Here is a 15,972-nt window from a genome sequence, read left to right as displayed (position 1 = left end):
CTAGTGTGTCTACTCTATCGCTTAAGAGGATTGTAACCTACTCTAGCAAAGTAAATTGCAAGTATGTAAATGCAGAAACGTAAATAAGGTAAAGAGACAAACTCGGCATAAGGAATTTTTATCTCATAGTATTGATGGCATGAATACCACCTCTAGTCCACATTGGAGCTCCACCAAGGATATACTCCCGGTCGTCAAGTCTCTTCCGGTCACGACTCTTGAGCTACCAAGTCACCAAGACAATGTCTCAATCACGATGAGCCACTAAGCCACCAAGGTAATATCTCACTACTAGCATCTCTTTCGGTCACTTGCTGTCATGAGCACTTCGAAGCTTGAGCCACCAAGGCAAGGTCTCCGTGTCTCCGTACACGTGTCTTGTCGCCTCTCCACACAAAGTTGAAAGGTTAACAAGCTTGAACCACTAAGACCCAAGATGTCGGTGAGTCACTAAGACTCCAAAGCGCAGACGTACCACTCGATACAAGGTAGGATCACTCCTTGATCCCTTCTTCAAGCTGTAGCACCTAGCTACAACTCACTCTAGGCCAATAAGCACTAAACACTCTCTAATCTTGTGCTTAATCGCCTTAGACGATCACTTTAAGCAATTTAATAGCTTTGATGTCTTCTAAAGTGTGTATGAGTTTCCTCTAGATTCTAGTGTACCCATCAGGACGGTGTCACCCTCCTGAACGTCCTCGACGGTGGTGTGGCGTGCTCGGCCACGCTTGGGAACATGGGTCGCCTAGGGGGACTGTGGCGCACATTGAGCCGGTGGTGGCCTTGGGGCTGTCACCGCGGCTCCCAGCCTCGGGTAGGGGCAATACCGAGCGTAGTGGCCAACACGGTTGTAGTTGTAGCACAGGCCGCAGGGACCACCTGTCACGCTCACTTGGGAGCCGACGGGTCTTGTAGGCTAACCCTGTGGAGCGGAGAAAGCCAAACGTTGCACCAACCATATCGGTTGGGGAGCAGTCGGTGCTGACATGTGAGATGGTGGAAGCCGACTCTCAGTGCGGGCACGTTGAGAGCTCCCCCCCCCCATGGAAGCGAGGGACCCCTCTTGCGCTTCTTCTCCTCCTGGTGGTTCTTGAGCTGAACTCCACCGTGAGCGAGGTGCTCACAAGTTTGTTGAAATTGGCGAACTCGTGCGCCGACAACCAGTCTTGCATCTTCGAATTAAGACTGTTAATGAAGCGGTATTGTTTCCACTCGTCGGTGCTCACTTCATCTTGAGCACATTGTGCAAGGTGGTTGAACACCTGCACATATTCCATCACCGATCGGCCTCCTTGCTTGAGGTCCATGAACTCCCGTCACTTGATCTTCATAAGACCCTTGGGAATGTGGAATTCCTGGAATGCCTAGCAGAACTCCGCCCAAGACACCCGAAGATTGGCGGGGTGCATGGCCAAATAGTTGGACTACCACGCGCCCACCGGGCCTTAAAGCTGATGGGCGACGAAGAGCGCCTTCTCGTGGTCCTCGCACCGAAGGAGAGCGAGCTTTTGCTCGATCGTGCGAAGCCAATGGTCGGTGTTGAGTGGATCCTCAGCACGCGTGAAGGTAGGCGGCTGAGTTCTAAGGAAATCCGAGAAGTCATCTCGGCGCCCGACCCCACCTCCTCCATGAGGGGCCGTGTTGCGCACGAGGGCCTCGAGGAGCGCCTGATTCGTCTGGCGGTTTTTCTCAATTCTCATGAGCACTTCCGCCATGCTCGGCGGTGGAGGCGGCGAAGGATTGTTCTCATTAGAACCATCGGGAAGATCTCCTAAACTGCCACGGGTTCTCATCCTATTGTGACGATGAGAAGAAAGAGAGGCAAAGGTTAATTTCCGACATAGGTGAAAATCAAACTCCAACTAATGCTATTTTGCTATGTCGGATCTCACTTACTTGGATCCATACACTATATATTGATGAAAATGCATGTTCAAAGGCATGATACAAATTAGCAATAAAACATGAAAGTATGCTCGTTTTTGAACTACACGTATCTTTCTCGAATGCATCTCACCCAGTGAGCCTCACAACCACAAACGTTATTCTTAAGGGCATAATATAGCAGATTCATACATATTGATAGGAAAATGCATAAGTAAACTTTAGTTGGTTGCTTAGTGGGTTTGACATACTTATTAAACAATATTCTAATGGTGTTTAGGCTACTTAATTAAACCAAGCTCTGATATCACGCTGTGAGGAATCATCCAAATAATATTCTAATTAATCACCAGGAGGATCATTATTCATAATCACAACCTCGATGATTAACCAGAATATCATCCCGGTACTCCCGGCACATGTTTTGTGCTCAAGATCGGAACACATGCCTTTCCAAGACATCACAACAAAGCTTAAGAAAGAGTGAGTAATTAACATTATATTACAAATTCTTAAGCATGCAACAAATTATCACAATTTACAGCAAAAGAGAGCTAGGAGGAGACTAAAACCTGCTCAACTCCTAACTAGCAAAAGAACTAAGCAGCGGAAGACTAAAAGCTATACAACAAAAGGGGGATGGAGTCATATTCCCTTAGGCTCCATCACGAAAGTATGACCATCCAGAGTAGGATGCACTGCTCTTTCCCACCACCTGCATCGGCGGGCACAAAGTAGCCAAACACCGCATCTTCCTCAGCGACAGGAGTACCTGAAAGCGCAGACATGAGTACGAAGGTACTCGCAAGACTTAAACCATATAGAACGCATATACATAGCTCGGCTCCAAGGATTATGCATTGATCATTAGCAAGGATGAACCACATGTTGAGTAAAACATAAGCACTAAGCATCCTAGACATATGTGTGAGTGACAGAAACTTAACCAAAACATATGAAAACTACCCTGCAACTAACAACTGAACAAGTGTAACTATAAACAACATGTATATCAACAAGTAACAAGTGCCCACAATTATCATCTCCCACATACCGAACCAAAAACCATACTCGAAACTCTACAATCGGGTGCAGATGAAACAATAGTATGCTCATGACCGAGAGCGCGGCAGTTCAAACTGTTTATACACCCTACAGTGGGATACTCCTGGACCCACACGACACGAAGACCATACGGCTTGTGCCACCCGTTAAAGTGCACACAAGAGGTTACTCGTGACAACCTTTTCCAACTAGCCCCAGCCGTGTGGGGCATGCATCACTCGGCGCAGCAATACTAGAACTACTCCCGGAGCAAACTAGTACCGTTTACAAGCCTGTCCGCTCACACCGTCGATGTCCACGCCCACAAAGCCACAGCTGCAAAGGTATTCGGCTCACCTTACCATTAGATCAGCATGCGGTGAGTAAGGTAAGTGCTAAAGCCAACTACCCCGATGATCGGCTTTAAATGATGCAAGCAGTCTACGGTGCTCGGGTTTCCTCTCCCGACCTGCCCCTGGACTTTCCACCGAGGCAGACGACACCCCTAATACCACCCACATCTCGTCTCATACTCACCACTCACCAACCATGTCAACCTCAACAAGTGTATGTAATCATAAGAAGGTCCCATGCTCGCGAACAATAGGATGCGCCGTCGTTCGACTTCTACCGAATGACCTAAGCATGGCTAAGTATATAAGTCAAACTCATACCTAAACATTGACAACACCTCAAGACTATAAGGAATGTAAATACACAAATATTCAAAGTAGAAGAATGCAACCGGCATAGGTTCTACCCATTGGTACCCGACACTGACTCACTAAACATTCATACATACATAAGCATATTTAATCAATGTTAGACTTATCCAATTACACAAGATGATCAATATGCTTAGTTGCTTGCCTTGATGCACTGGCTCACAAAGGTGGGGTGTCTCCGGATCGCCCTCGCTCGCCGGGATCGTCGGTTCGGCGAACTCTAAAAAGAATAACGCGTGCAATACCATGAGTATGGATGAAATGCAACAGTGTATGGCATAAGATGCGCAAAACATGTTAAAAGTGCAAATATGCGAGCTAGAACAAAATTGGGACTCAAACCAATTTGAAAAGTTGTCGAAAGTGCGGAACCTCCGAACATATGCGGACTATCCGCAAAATTATGCGGAACACCCGGACATTGCGCAACTCAGGCAAACTCCGGACTATCCGGAGAACTCTCCAGATACTCCGAACATGTGCGGACCCTCCGAACTTTTGTCCGGACACTCCGGACCTGGGCTGAAAATGTGTTTTCGATGATTCGTCAATCGATTTAACTCCAAACTTGAATCTATGCTACACACTTCTAAGCATATACCATACTAAAGGTTCTAGACTAACTTTGTAACTTAACCCTAAGAAAATCTTGAATATAATTCAAATTGCCATTTTTCCAGAAAGTGCAGACCCTCTGCACTTTGGTGCGGACTATCTGCACTTTTATGCGGATACTCCGCACTTCCTAGAACTTCTCTGATTTGGGAAAAATTTTGCCAAATCGAAATGCGATCTTTTCCAACTAAAGAGGAACATGTTTGAGATGGTTTATGGAGTCTAGAATTCACTCATCAACCTAGCAACTCGATTTCTAGCTCAAATCTCATTTAAATCCTTATTTTGGTCCAAAATCTCAAAAACTCATGAACTTTGCTAAAACTCGAAATCGATCAACCAAACCACGAATTCTTGCTATGAGGAGCCTAAGAGACTTACTCAAGATGCTTGTGGAGCTGGATGACCGTCGGGAAGTGGAGGAAATGGAGGGAAATCGAAGAACTCCGGTATTCCTTGTGCTTCAACCAAGAACACCAAAAGACATCAAACCCAATTCGAATCTTTCGAGGAAACGAAAATGAATTGGATGCATGAGTATCTTATGAGCTCTAGAATACAATGGTACCACATGCATACCTTCAATACTTCTCTAGAGCTCGGATTTGAGGGAGAAATGGAGAGAGGGAGTGAGAGCTTGAGTGGGAGGGGGAGCTGTAGCTGCTGCTGCACGTGTGGGAGTGAGGGAGGAGAGAGAGGGAGCAGGTGAGCTGCTCCTTTTGGAGTGGAGAAGGCGTGGGTCCATGTGGGTCCCACATGTTAGAAAGAAATAGGTCTGTTTAACTGCGACTTTAATTCTTTTCTCTTCTGAATTTCTTTCTCTCAGCCAATGACTTTAAACGAATCGCTCTAGAGTCACAAAACAAATTACGCAAAATTAAACATAATGCTTAAGAAGCATAATTATGCTTAATTATGTGATTATAGAATTTGGGACGTGACAGCCACTTCAGGAAACCAACACAATTCTTTTGGTAGTGGTCCTTCTTGAGGTAGAAGTGGCATTCGTCATCCTTAGGTTCTTGAGAGGCAGGAGCAGAAGGAGCAGATGCATTGGGCGCCCTCTGCACTTCCTTGTCGTGCTTAGTGACGAAACATAGTTTTTCTTAGAGTTAAAATCTCCTTAAAATTTCCTTTTGTTTCTGGGGTTATTAACTTGGTTAACAAAATCTTTCTTTTCAACCCTTAGCCTCTCTTCCTGTTGACCACATATCGCGATCAAGTTGATCATGATCCATTCCTCCTTCTAAGTACTGTAGTTAATCTTAAAGGGAGAAAATTCAGGAGGAAGAGATGTCATAATGAAATGGATAAGAAAACCATCAGATATTTCTAGTTTCATGCTCTTAAGTTTGGCAGTCATGTATGTCATCATCATAAAGAAATAATTTACACGAAAATAACCATACGTTGGTCTGACTAAAATCTTGTAGAAAATTAAAATTAAAACTCTAATCTGTATCACCGTTGGGCAGAAAATGAAAAAAGAATTTGAACTAACACATAAAATGATGCACATTTACAGTCAACTTTGGTCAAAAAGTAATTATGAACCTACATAAATCGATCATAAAATTCTCTGAAAAAAACTTCTCGTTGGTTCCAATTCATCCAGAAATTTAATCATGATTTTGTATATTAATTCTCATTATTTTTGGACCATTATCCATTGCATAAATAGTTAAACATTGAAAAATCCTGGATAAAATATTAGAAAATATAAAATCCCAATGCTTAAAGAAATAGCCCAAAAGGGACTCTCGGCTTAGCCCGGCCGGAGCCACGTGCATGCCGGCCCATCAGCCTCGACGCTTCTCAGCCGTCCATCATCATTGACAGTTCATCGTCATTTCCACTGGATCAAAACTGTCAACCGACCCCAAAACTCTAAACCTAATTTCATTTCGCCTCTCCTAGGTTGCATCGTCCGAGAACTGGTGGCGGATTCTAGCGACACATGGCCGCTGGCCTTAAACTGAGAAAGAGATGGATATAGAGAGAAAATAGAGAGCGGCGCCGTCTAGGAACTACCCACTGGCGCACGCGTGCGACAAGGCTTGTGCGCGGCGCCGTCGGTGGGTCTGTGGTGGCACCCGAAGAAACCACCATGTGCGGCATGAGGAGCGGCAGAAGCTACATCGGATATGAGGAATCCATGTGTGGTGGATGAGCTGAGGAGGGAGGCGTGCCAGCGGAGAAGGAAAGAAGCTCTGGCGGTCTTATGTTAGCTATAAGAGGTGAAAAAATGTAAGCCCCCTCTCTCCTCTCTCTTTTGACATAGGTTCCCGATTGGGATTGGATTCAGATTTAGAGATTTAGGCTCAGAATTTTTTTGGGATTTTCCATTGAGGTTTCAGATCGGGGAAGGATTTTGGGGATTAGGGTTATGTGTAGAAAGAGGATTCTAAGAGTTTTTTTAAAAAAATTGCTTAATCCTCTCCTTCTACATGCTAAACCTGAGCTGGATTTACCATATCTGAACCATAAAACATTTAATCTGAGACATAAACATCCTAAAACATGAATGCACGTTTTGATCTGAGCCTAATTCATCTTAAAGATTCATAATTGACAGCTAATTATGTAAACCGAAAGAATTAGGCCCTATTGGTCATAAAACGACATCAACCGAATACTAAATCAAACTATTAGGACTAATTGGGTCTAGACAATACCAAATATGAAACTAACTTGCTTCTTAAATGACAAGATCATTAGCCCTAATATCAAACACCACCTTAAGAGGAATCATATGGACGTATCGCATTCAGAGATGCCATGAGCGATCGGTGAGGAGCGTGATATAGGTGTAGCCGTGTGTGGTGATGATGCTATGCAGACCGTCAGCGATGTCGTCACCGGCATGATGTAGATGTAGCAGTAGTAGACAATGTAGTCGGTGTTCCAGTGTAGCTGATGGTAACGGTGGCTATGTTCTTCGTCTTACTGATGCGTCTGTAGTAATCGCTAGGGTTTTAAGTATTTAAGGAGAACTTATCCTCATGGAAAAACCATGACACGTTAGGTATCGACTTATGTGTTTATATAGCGCATGTGAGATGACACCGTAACTATCGATTGATTATTCTTCTGATCAAAACGGGAGAGATGGCCCAATCAATTAGGACGGTAGTTGGGATTAAAACGGTAATGATAAAAAAATACCAACAGATTTTTGCCCCGCCTACTGCATGATTAGATTAGGCTTACAAACCGACAAACCTGATAGGCTCTGTGACTAAAATATCTGTTGCTGGGGAAGGCTGGCCTTACATTTTACTAGTATTATTCACAGGCGTCCAGGCAAGATCACTGTTGTGGAATAGACGCTGCTGCCGTGTTGTCTGTGTGACCGTGTGGCGTCCACCCAAAGATCAGATTCGGGGCGATCTTTTCCTCCTGGGACGGGAGAGTACTGCTGGATAGATTTATGCGTTTCAGGCAATGACACCGATCGCGTTCGCACGTCGCGCTCGGCGACGACCACCTCATGTATCGTCTTCGTGGAGCTGTGGCCTGTGGATGCATCGAATCTGTAGCTATAACTGTACTATGTCTGCTGATCATCCTTTTTCGTCTATTATCCTCCAAATGTGGGTTTTATCCGAGTTCATGGTGTTTCCTCATCTTTTTTCGGTGCCAACTGACCGATAATCTTGTGAACCTTACACGTTTCTTTGGAATCTTATCTCTAAAGCGCGTACCGAGAGCGCGTCCTCGTTGATCCACATCATCAGGAAAACGAGAACCGTCAGATCACGATTGTGCGGTCGCATCTTCACCCTCCCCGTTCGTTCTGGAAGACTTCAGCTCACCCGTGCTCTCCACGTGCCACTGCGCTCGTGAAAAATCGCTCGTGCTCTCCACGCCGTCCTCTCCCTCCGCGTCGGCTGATGTTGTCGGAGCCGCCGTTCGCGAGGTCCCCCGAAGTGTCTGCCTCCACCTCTACGGACGCCTCTCCTCCGTAGGACGCCGGGGGTGGCGGGGGTAGCGCAGCGTCAGGGGCCCTGAAGATGAACACGCTCTGGGCGACGTGATGGCTCTGTTTGCCCCGCATGGCACGTGCAATTGCGCCCTCACCTGCTCCGGATCCCGTAGCTACACCTTCGTCCTCTTCCGCTCCCCCGCGGAGGCCCGCGTCGTAGTCGAGGCAACACAGGGCGCCAAGGTCAAGGGCGCCGCCATGCGCACCGAGTTCGCATGACCAGTAATTTATCTTGCCCACTGCCCCGACGGGATCTACTCCCTCCCACCTAGATTTTCCCATGTGATTTTGCTGCAGTTGGTGCTTCCGCGTTCTTATTTTTGCGGTAGCTAGGATTTAAGTCCCCGCCGGCCCCTTCTTCGTCGCCCGCTACTTCGTCGCCCGCTACTGCCGTCAAGTTGCCTCGCCCTCCTCGCACCCGTTGCAAGGTAACACTTCGAATCCTTTGTGATTTCGTTCAAACACTGCTCAATGGTTGAAGCCAGGTAAGACTTTGGGCCGATTTGCCCAATCGAGTCAGACACACACACCTGTAGCCTGCAGGAGATGTTTCAACCACAATTCGAATTACATCCAGGCTATTAATCATGCGAGACAAATTACTAACTGCTGCTCATTGATGTGATGCAGATTGGTCGCACAGAATTTGAGAGTTAACAGCAGTGACTGTGTCTGCTTGTTGAGATGCAAGGTTATTACGACATTGATGACATCCTCACGGAGTTGGTGGTAGTTAAGGATGCTTGCTTTATTCTCTCTCTTGCACGCTTGTCTTAATAGACGACCTGAATATGTTCCTGCTCTGAGTGCAGCCTATTTTTGTTTTTTATCAAGTAACTGCAAATGCTGTTGTCCCGCTAGATTCTGGCACCGAAAGTAACTGTGTAAGTGCCTGTTCAATGACTATATGATGAATGTATTTTTATTGTTCGGGTATATATATCTGCTTAAGATATGTTGAAAAATCTCTTCTGTCGCGATAATTCTCGAATGGAATTGTTTTGGAATTTTACAAAGTTGAATAGTAGTTAGTTGAGATTCTTCTTATGTAGTGTTCGGTTTCTTATATTGGCCAGTCTACCGTTGAAAGTTGAATTGGATGCCTTGCATTGTGAATACCTTTTTAAAAATAGATGTTCTTGTCTTCTTGATATCCAGGTTGAAAAAGGTGCTAAGGTGGACCTCCCATTTTGGCTTGCACGCGGGCTACTGTCTCTGGAACAAGCGGTGTGAATAAATCTACCTCCATGCTTCACACAGAAGTAGGTTTGTAGCGCTTGTTGCTGCATTGCTTCATACACACAAATTCTTATACAACAACAGTAAAGTACAAAAGATCATATAGTATTCTTAGTTTGTCAAATACATTTCAAATTTCTTTCTAGAGCTTAGTTATGAAGGGATCTGGCTCATCTTGCCTCATTTTTCTCTCAACCTTGCTTTCATAATGTTTTCATATTGTATACTACTACAATTTGTCACATAAATAGTATTACATTGATCAACCTTGCTTCATATTGCTTCATATTGTATACTACTATAATTTGTCACAGAAATAGTATTGCATTCATCAACCTCTCAAATTTCAATTTGATTCGTATTGTATACTACTGTAATTTGTCACAGAAATTCTGTACAGCTACATGGTTATATGTAATTTTGTGCAGTTACTTGGTGATGGGTGTCTATAAATGATTTATATTTGCTGCTATGTCTTTAGTCAGCTATCCGATTCAAAATCTGGTAATGAGATGAATAAGAAGAATTCAAATTAGGAACCTAGATAGAACAAAAAAGTTAGACAGTAAGGTACACAAACATCAGGGCCTTTCTTGGATTTTTGTTGTTTTTGTAAATTTTGATTACCGCATAATCATGTGTACAATCCAAAGTCTGAGTTGTTTAAGATTATGTATCAGGCTTGTAGCCATAAGTGATTATCTTCATTTTATTAGCCTTCTCATGTGCCACATGGAGAAGACGACACAACAGAGGAGGGTCAGCCGGCGTGGCAAAGACGCGCCCTTTTTCTAGTAAAATACGAAAGCACGTGTTCTCTCGTCGTGTTCAAGCTACTCGATGTCTCAGTATCTCCAGCTTCTTGTGGATGTCTCGTTATCTCCAACTTCTGACGTGAACTCCAATGAGGTCAATTGGTGGGTCAAGTGTCCACGATCGGTCTCAAGAAAATGTGATCCACGAGTGTAAAACTAACCAATCGAAAAGAATACAAAACATTAAGCACCAAATCTCATCAAGGTAACTTTTACCCCAAATTAAGCACCAACTAAGCGCTTCTTCCTCTGAAAAAGCATCAGCAGTCGTCAGCCCAGGCAAGGCAAAGAGGCAGCACTACGGTCCAAAACTTGCCTAAAGCCGGGCAGCTAGCTAAGCAAAATGGGCCGAATGACCGAACCACTTACCAGGCTCCAGAAAACCCACGAACGCTTCCCCTCGTCGTCGAACCTACGCGCATAGTTCGGATCCGACCACCACATCCACCCGGTCGCCAGCCATCCGGCGATTTTTTTTTATTTTCATACTTCGAAAATAAAAAATTATAAAAATGGACGTCCGTTTGAATTTTTTTTTTGCAAAACTAGCAACAAGTTTAAATAAATAAACATCTCATTTTTCTAATGAGCCAATAATTAAGAAAATACAACATTCCAATGCTATCAAAATTTAAGACACTATCAAAATAGTTATGAAAAAATATAGTGTAGAGAATGCTATAATCTAGCTTTTAATTTTTTTCAACTCAAACAATTACTTTTATAATGAGAAAAAAGAGACAAAATTTATTGTATAAAGTTTAATTTTTTTAAAAAATCTAGATCATAGTATACTCTACATCACTAATTTTTTTAAAAAAATTATAACTATTTTGATAGTATTTTGAATTTTAACAGTAATAGAACATTTTTTTAAAAAAAATCTATCGCCTCTAACGACAGATTTTTTTAACCGACGTCTATTTTTATAAATTTTTATTTCCGAAATATATATTTTTTTTTGGCGAACCTACGCGCACAGTTCGGTTCCGACCACCACCTGATCCACCCGGTCGCCAGCCCTCCGACCGAGCTCAACCGCCGCACGCCCTCGCGGCCTCGCCGGCCGCATACTCTGACACGCCCACGTGCGTCGCACAAAGCCTCCGACCGCGCCGCCCCAGCCACCTTCCCGGCGGTTCCCCTAATCTACCCCGGCCTCTGGCCCTCGCCGCCTACCGAGTCCCCGGGCCACGGCAGCCATGTACCGCATCGCCAGGAGCCACCTCCGCTCTCTCAAGGTACCGCTCCGCCCGCTCCCCGATCCCTCCCGCCGCCTGACGGGCCGAGTCGTCTGTTCACGGGTGCTGCATGTGACCGATCTATGCGTTATAGCTTAGCGGTTCTGACCGGTCTACCTTTGATCGTTCCCGTCAAACGGGCGCGGAGTGCACGGTATTTGGTTGTTGTTTTGTGATGCCACTCGATTGGAGAAGAATGTTGGACCCTCTTTCCTGTTAGGAGTTACTCATCAGCATTGTATTGAGGGAGGGATTCCATGTCAAATGTGATTCAAACACTGATTTACTCCTCACTCAGCTCCCCAGTAAGTAACTCGGCGTGTGATTTTTGTGTCATTTTTGCAGTTGATGTACGTGGTTATGTTAAATGCTTGACTGCTGCCCCATTCATGTGTATTTTTTTAAGGTGTTGTGCCATTAGAGCATGTTTTGATTGGCTAGTTTCCTAGAAGTGTTTAGAATATGACTTATCTAGTTGGTGAATTGGTAGCTAGCTCAATAACTGTATTACTAGTGTCATTTTTCAGTTAGATACTGTTATACCGTTTATTTTTTCTAAGGTGTATTCACACATGTTTGAAGCAACTGTGGTTTCGCTTAACTAACATGCCATAGTTAATACTCTAGAAGAGCATACAAGTTAAATCAATACTCTTTATTTTTCCTGTAAATTTAGTCATGGTATTCAAGCTTTTAAGTATCTAACACCTGTTTGCTGTAAATGTACTATACTGTGCACAAAATTTTGTTTCATGTGCAAGCTTTTCAGTATTCAACATAGCTTTTGGGTGATGTTATCCGATGTGTTCGCCACCACACAATCTGCTTCCTTTTCTATTTCATATTTTCGTTAATCATGAAGAGTAAAGACATGCTTATTTTGTTCATGTACTTGCAGCGACATGGTTCTAGTAGGTTTGCTAGTACAAGTGTCGTAAAGCAGTCCTCAGGTGGTTTATATTTGGTTGGCTTCTTTATTATTATTTTTTTTGGGGGGGGGGGGGGGGTCAAGCCTGCTTCCTCCTCTCGATGTGCCTCTCCCAGGCATCACCACTCTTCCGAACGGCATCAAAATCGCCTCAGAAACATCACCGGTATCACATACACAACACTACATGCCTTTAGATTTTTCATTACATTCCTCTTTCTCTGCATCTGCAAGGAAGTAATTTTTTCTATAACTTCACTGCAGAGTCCAGCTGCGTCAGTGGGACTGTACATTGACTTTGGTTCTATATATGAAAGACCTGAGTCATCTGGTGCTTCACATCTATTGGAGCGAATGGCCTTCAAGAGCACCACCAACAGGAGTTATTTGCGGCTAGTTCATGTGGTGGGAATGTATCTGCATCTGCCTCTCGTGAACAGATTTGCTATACATATGACGCATTCAAGGCTGAAAGAGCAGGTAATCTGTTATTTGAAGGCAAGCACTTCAGATTTTCCTATTCAATGTATTAATGATGTCTTGTTGTCTCTACAGCTGCAGAAGATCAAAGCAGAAATAGCTGAAGTTTCTGATGATCATCAAGGCTTACTTTTGGAGGCACACCGTTCAGCTGGCTATTCAGGGGCACTGTCAAAGCCCCTGATGGCACCGGTATCTGCTGTACATAGATTGGACAGTAGCATCCTTGATGAATTCATTGCTGTAAGACCCATCAATTGTCAATTTTTCATTTACGTTATTGTTATTAAATTAGAAATGCTTTGCTTTGACATTTGCATATGTTGAGGGATTCAGGAAAACTATACTGGTCCAAGGATGGTCCTTGCAGCATCAGGAGTTGGGCATGATGAGTTAGTGTCAATTGCGGAGCCACTTCTGTCGGATCTTCCTTGTGTGAAGTGTCAGGAAGAGCCCAAATCGGTTTATGTAGGAGGAAATTATCGTTGTCAAGCAGACTCTGCAGTGAATTCTTGTTGCTATTTGGTCCTTACTGATTATTCATGATGATGCATATATGGTTTACTTCTATACTCCTGACTTATTTTCTTGGGAACAGAAGACACATGTACCTCTTGCTTTTGAAGTACTAGCTGGATGGTACGAAGAGAAAAGAGCCATGTTGTGACTATCCTTCAGGTACTATTGACAAACACCAAAGTGACTTATAATTCATGAGCAAAACTCCATACTACAATCATTCCTTTTCATTGAGACACCCTATAATTTAGTGACTAGTACACTGGTGATGTTAGATGTGAAAAATGAAGATTTATTGTACATTCATTTCCAATAAAGCTATGTGCTATATGAACAATTTCAATATTTTTGCAGATGCTCATAGGAGGAGGATGTTCTTTCTCTGCTGGTGGTCCTGGGAAGGGCATGTATTCTTGACTGTGTATGTCTTGTCAATTCTACATCCTAATTAAAATTGACTCAACTTGTATTTTTTTTTAAAAAAAATAGTATTTAAAGATGAGGTTTTACTTGCAGATCTTGGAATCTAGACAACTACCAACAGATTGAGTCGTTCTCTGCATTCAACAGTATCCACAATCATTCTGGTCTTTTTGGAATTCATGCAACAACTGTAAGCCTCGTATCAAATATAAATTATCCTATTTTTTTTTCGTGAAACTCAGGAAAGAGAATATTTGATGATTGTCTTATCTCTCTTGTAGATATCCTACAGTTACACTATTTTTTCTAGTATTTTCTTTGTATTATCTTTGACGTCACCTAAATTATATGTACAAAGAGCATTATTCCTTGCTCCTTTAGGTTGTGAATGGACTATACTGTTTTGCTAGTTACACGTAGAACATTGTTTCTTTCATTGCGAATAAACATGTGAACTGTAATTCTAGCTGTTACCTGCACCATTTACAAATAGAGATAAAGTAAACTGTTTTGCTATGCTAACCTCTGCAGTAATTCGTGCACTATGAGTTTGCCACAACTTTTCAATTATGTAACCTGCTTATCACTATTATGGCAATAGACCACCATTTCATTTTTTTTTCTTTCCTTGGTTGTGAATCTCAGTAATTCGGCTTGTTGAAATTGCAGGAAACCCATTGAGAACTTCTTGAATGATCTTGAAGAAATCATTTTGAATGCCATTTCTTCAACCACCAAGAAGATCATCTCTTCACCCCTTATGATGGGCTCATGGGGTGATGTTATGTTCTGACTAGTCACAGTGCTTTCTTCATTCCCTTTTTCTGTAGTAGATGTTGTCATTGTGGACTTGTGATTACTCGAATGTTATTCTTGCAGTTATTCATGTCCCCAGCTATGAGTCTGTGAGTCCGAAGTCTCATTCGAGATAAGTAAGCCTATGGCGGTGTCTGCATGACTTGCAATGTGCAGATATGTAACTCTGCTGGCAACGGCTATGGCCCTAACCGATTTGCTGGAGTAAATCATCTATACTCGATTTTTCCTTGGATATCTATGAGCAAAATAGCAATGCGGCTGACTATGTCATTTGCTATTCTTTTGCCTGCTATATGGATTTGTAAAAAATCTGCTACAGCATACATGTAACTCCTTTCTATTGTAGCCATCATGTTTGTTGTCCTGAGCAATGAGCATAGCCAAGCTCGGCCTCGCGGGTGAAGAGTTCATGTAGCTGAAAGTATACATCTTAAATCATTTCGATGTTCTTTAACCTGGTAACTGATGCTTTCCTGTTATAGGTCGCCTGTAGTCCAATTCCTATTTGGCATGTGGAGGTTCTGAAGCAGTTTTCTTGTCATCTGGTTTTGCATCTGATGCACACCGGTCCTGGTGCTGATGGCCTGCTGCGCTGCCGGTGTAAACTGGAGACATGACGGGTGCAGCGGTATGCTGTAGTCTGTCCCAATTCGAAATGGGGTGTTTTTTTAATCTTCTTTGGTCTCCTTGACCTTATTAGTGGAGCAGTTCCATAACCGTCGTTCCTTGATTCGTTTTGGTGGAGCAGTGCCATTCCTCGAATAAAGAACTGCCAGAAAAAAAGCATTGCTTCGGAATCAAAAGGTGAAATGGAAAGGAGCCACAACGTTATTCTGATTCCCGAAGTTGTTCGCGTAATATGCTGATGTCCCGTGGGGACAACTGCCTTTTTGGCCCAAAACCAGCGATCTGTATGCTATCTGTGGCTGGGCGACGCTACTTGTTTTTTTGATCTGGAATTTAGGATGGTGGGTTCTTCGCCACCATTGGGTCCGTCGATCTAGAAGGATGCCTCCGTGTTCTATTTTCCTCCTACTGGACGCTCGATGTCTTCTGGTTCTAGGCGTCCTTGCTTTTCCGGATCGCATGAATGGACTTTTTGGGACGTCTGGGGCTGCTTGGTTTCTGACCATAAATAGCCAAGTCAAATTTTGATCATGCCTAAAGAATTTGGATACCATCTGGTTGGAATTTAAAATTTGGCCGGCCATTTTTTTTTTTTACATGCCCAGCCAATTTCTTCCCAACTAAA

The 15,972-nt window shown here is 43.5% G+C and overlaps 1 long non-coding RNA gene and 1 pseudogene across 1 annotated transcript; both read left to right on the top strand.

The window, feature by feature from the left end:
- Positions 1-7,637: 7,637 nt before the first annotated feature.
- Positions 7,638-9,769, top strand: LOC133908688 (uncharacterized). Its single transcript, XR_009908246.1, has 2 exons — positions 7,638-8,684; positions 8,887-9,769. It is a non-coding gene; the product is annotated as an uncharacterized LOC133908688 (long non-coding RNA).
- Positions 9,770-11,083: 1,314 nt separating this feature from the next.
- On the top strand, positions 11,084-15,748 carry LOC133908687 (mitochondrial-processing peptidase subunit alpha-like; annotated as a pseudogene).
- The last annotated feature ends 224 nt before the right edge of the window (positions 15,749-15,972 follow it).

Source organism: Phragmites australis, chromosome 2 (genome assembly GCF_958298935.1).
Source record: "Phragmites australis chromosome 2, lpPhrAust1.1, whole genome shotgun sequence".
Lineage (NCBI taxonomy): Eukaryota > Viridiplantae > Streptophyta > Magnoliopsida > Poales > Poaceae > Phragmites > Phragmites australis.
The sequence above is the reverse complement of the archived record's forward strand: the minus strand, read 5'-3'. Positions and strand labels throughout refer to the sequence as shown.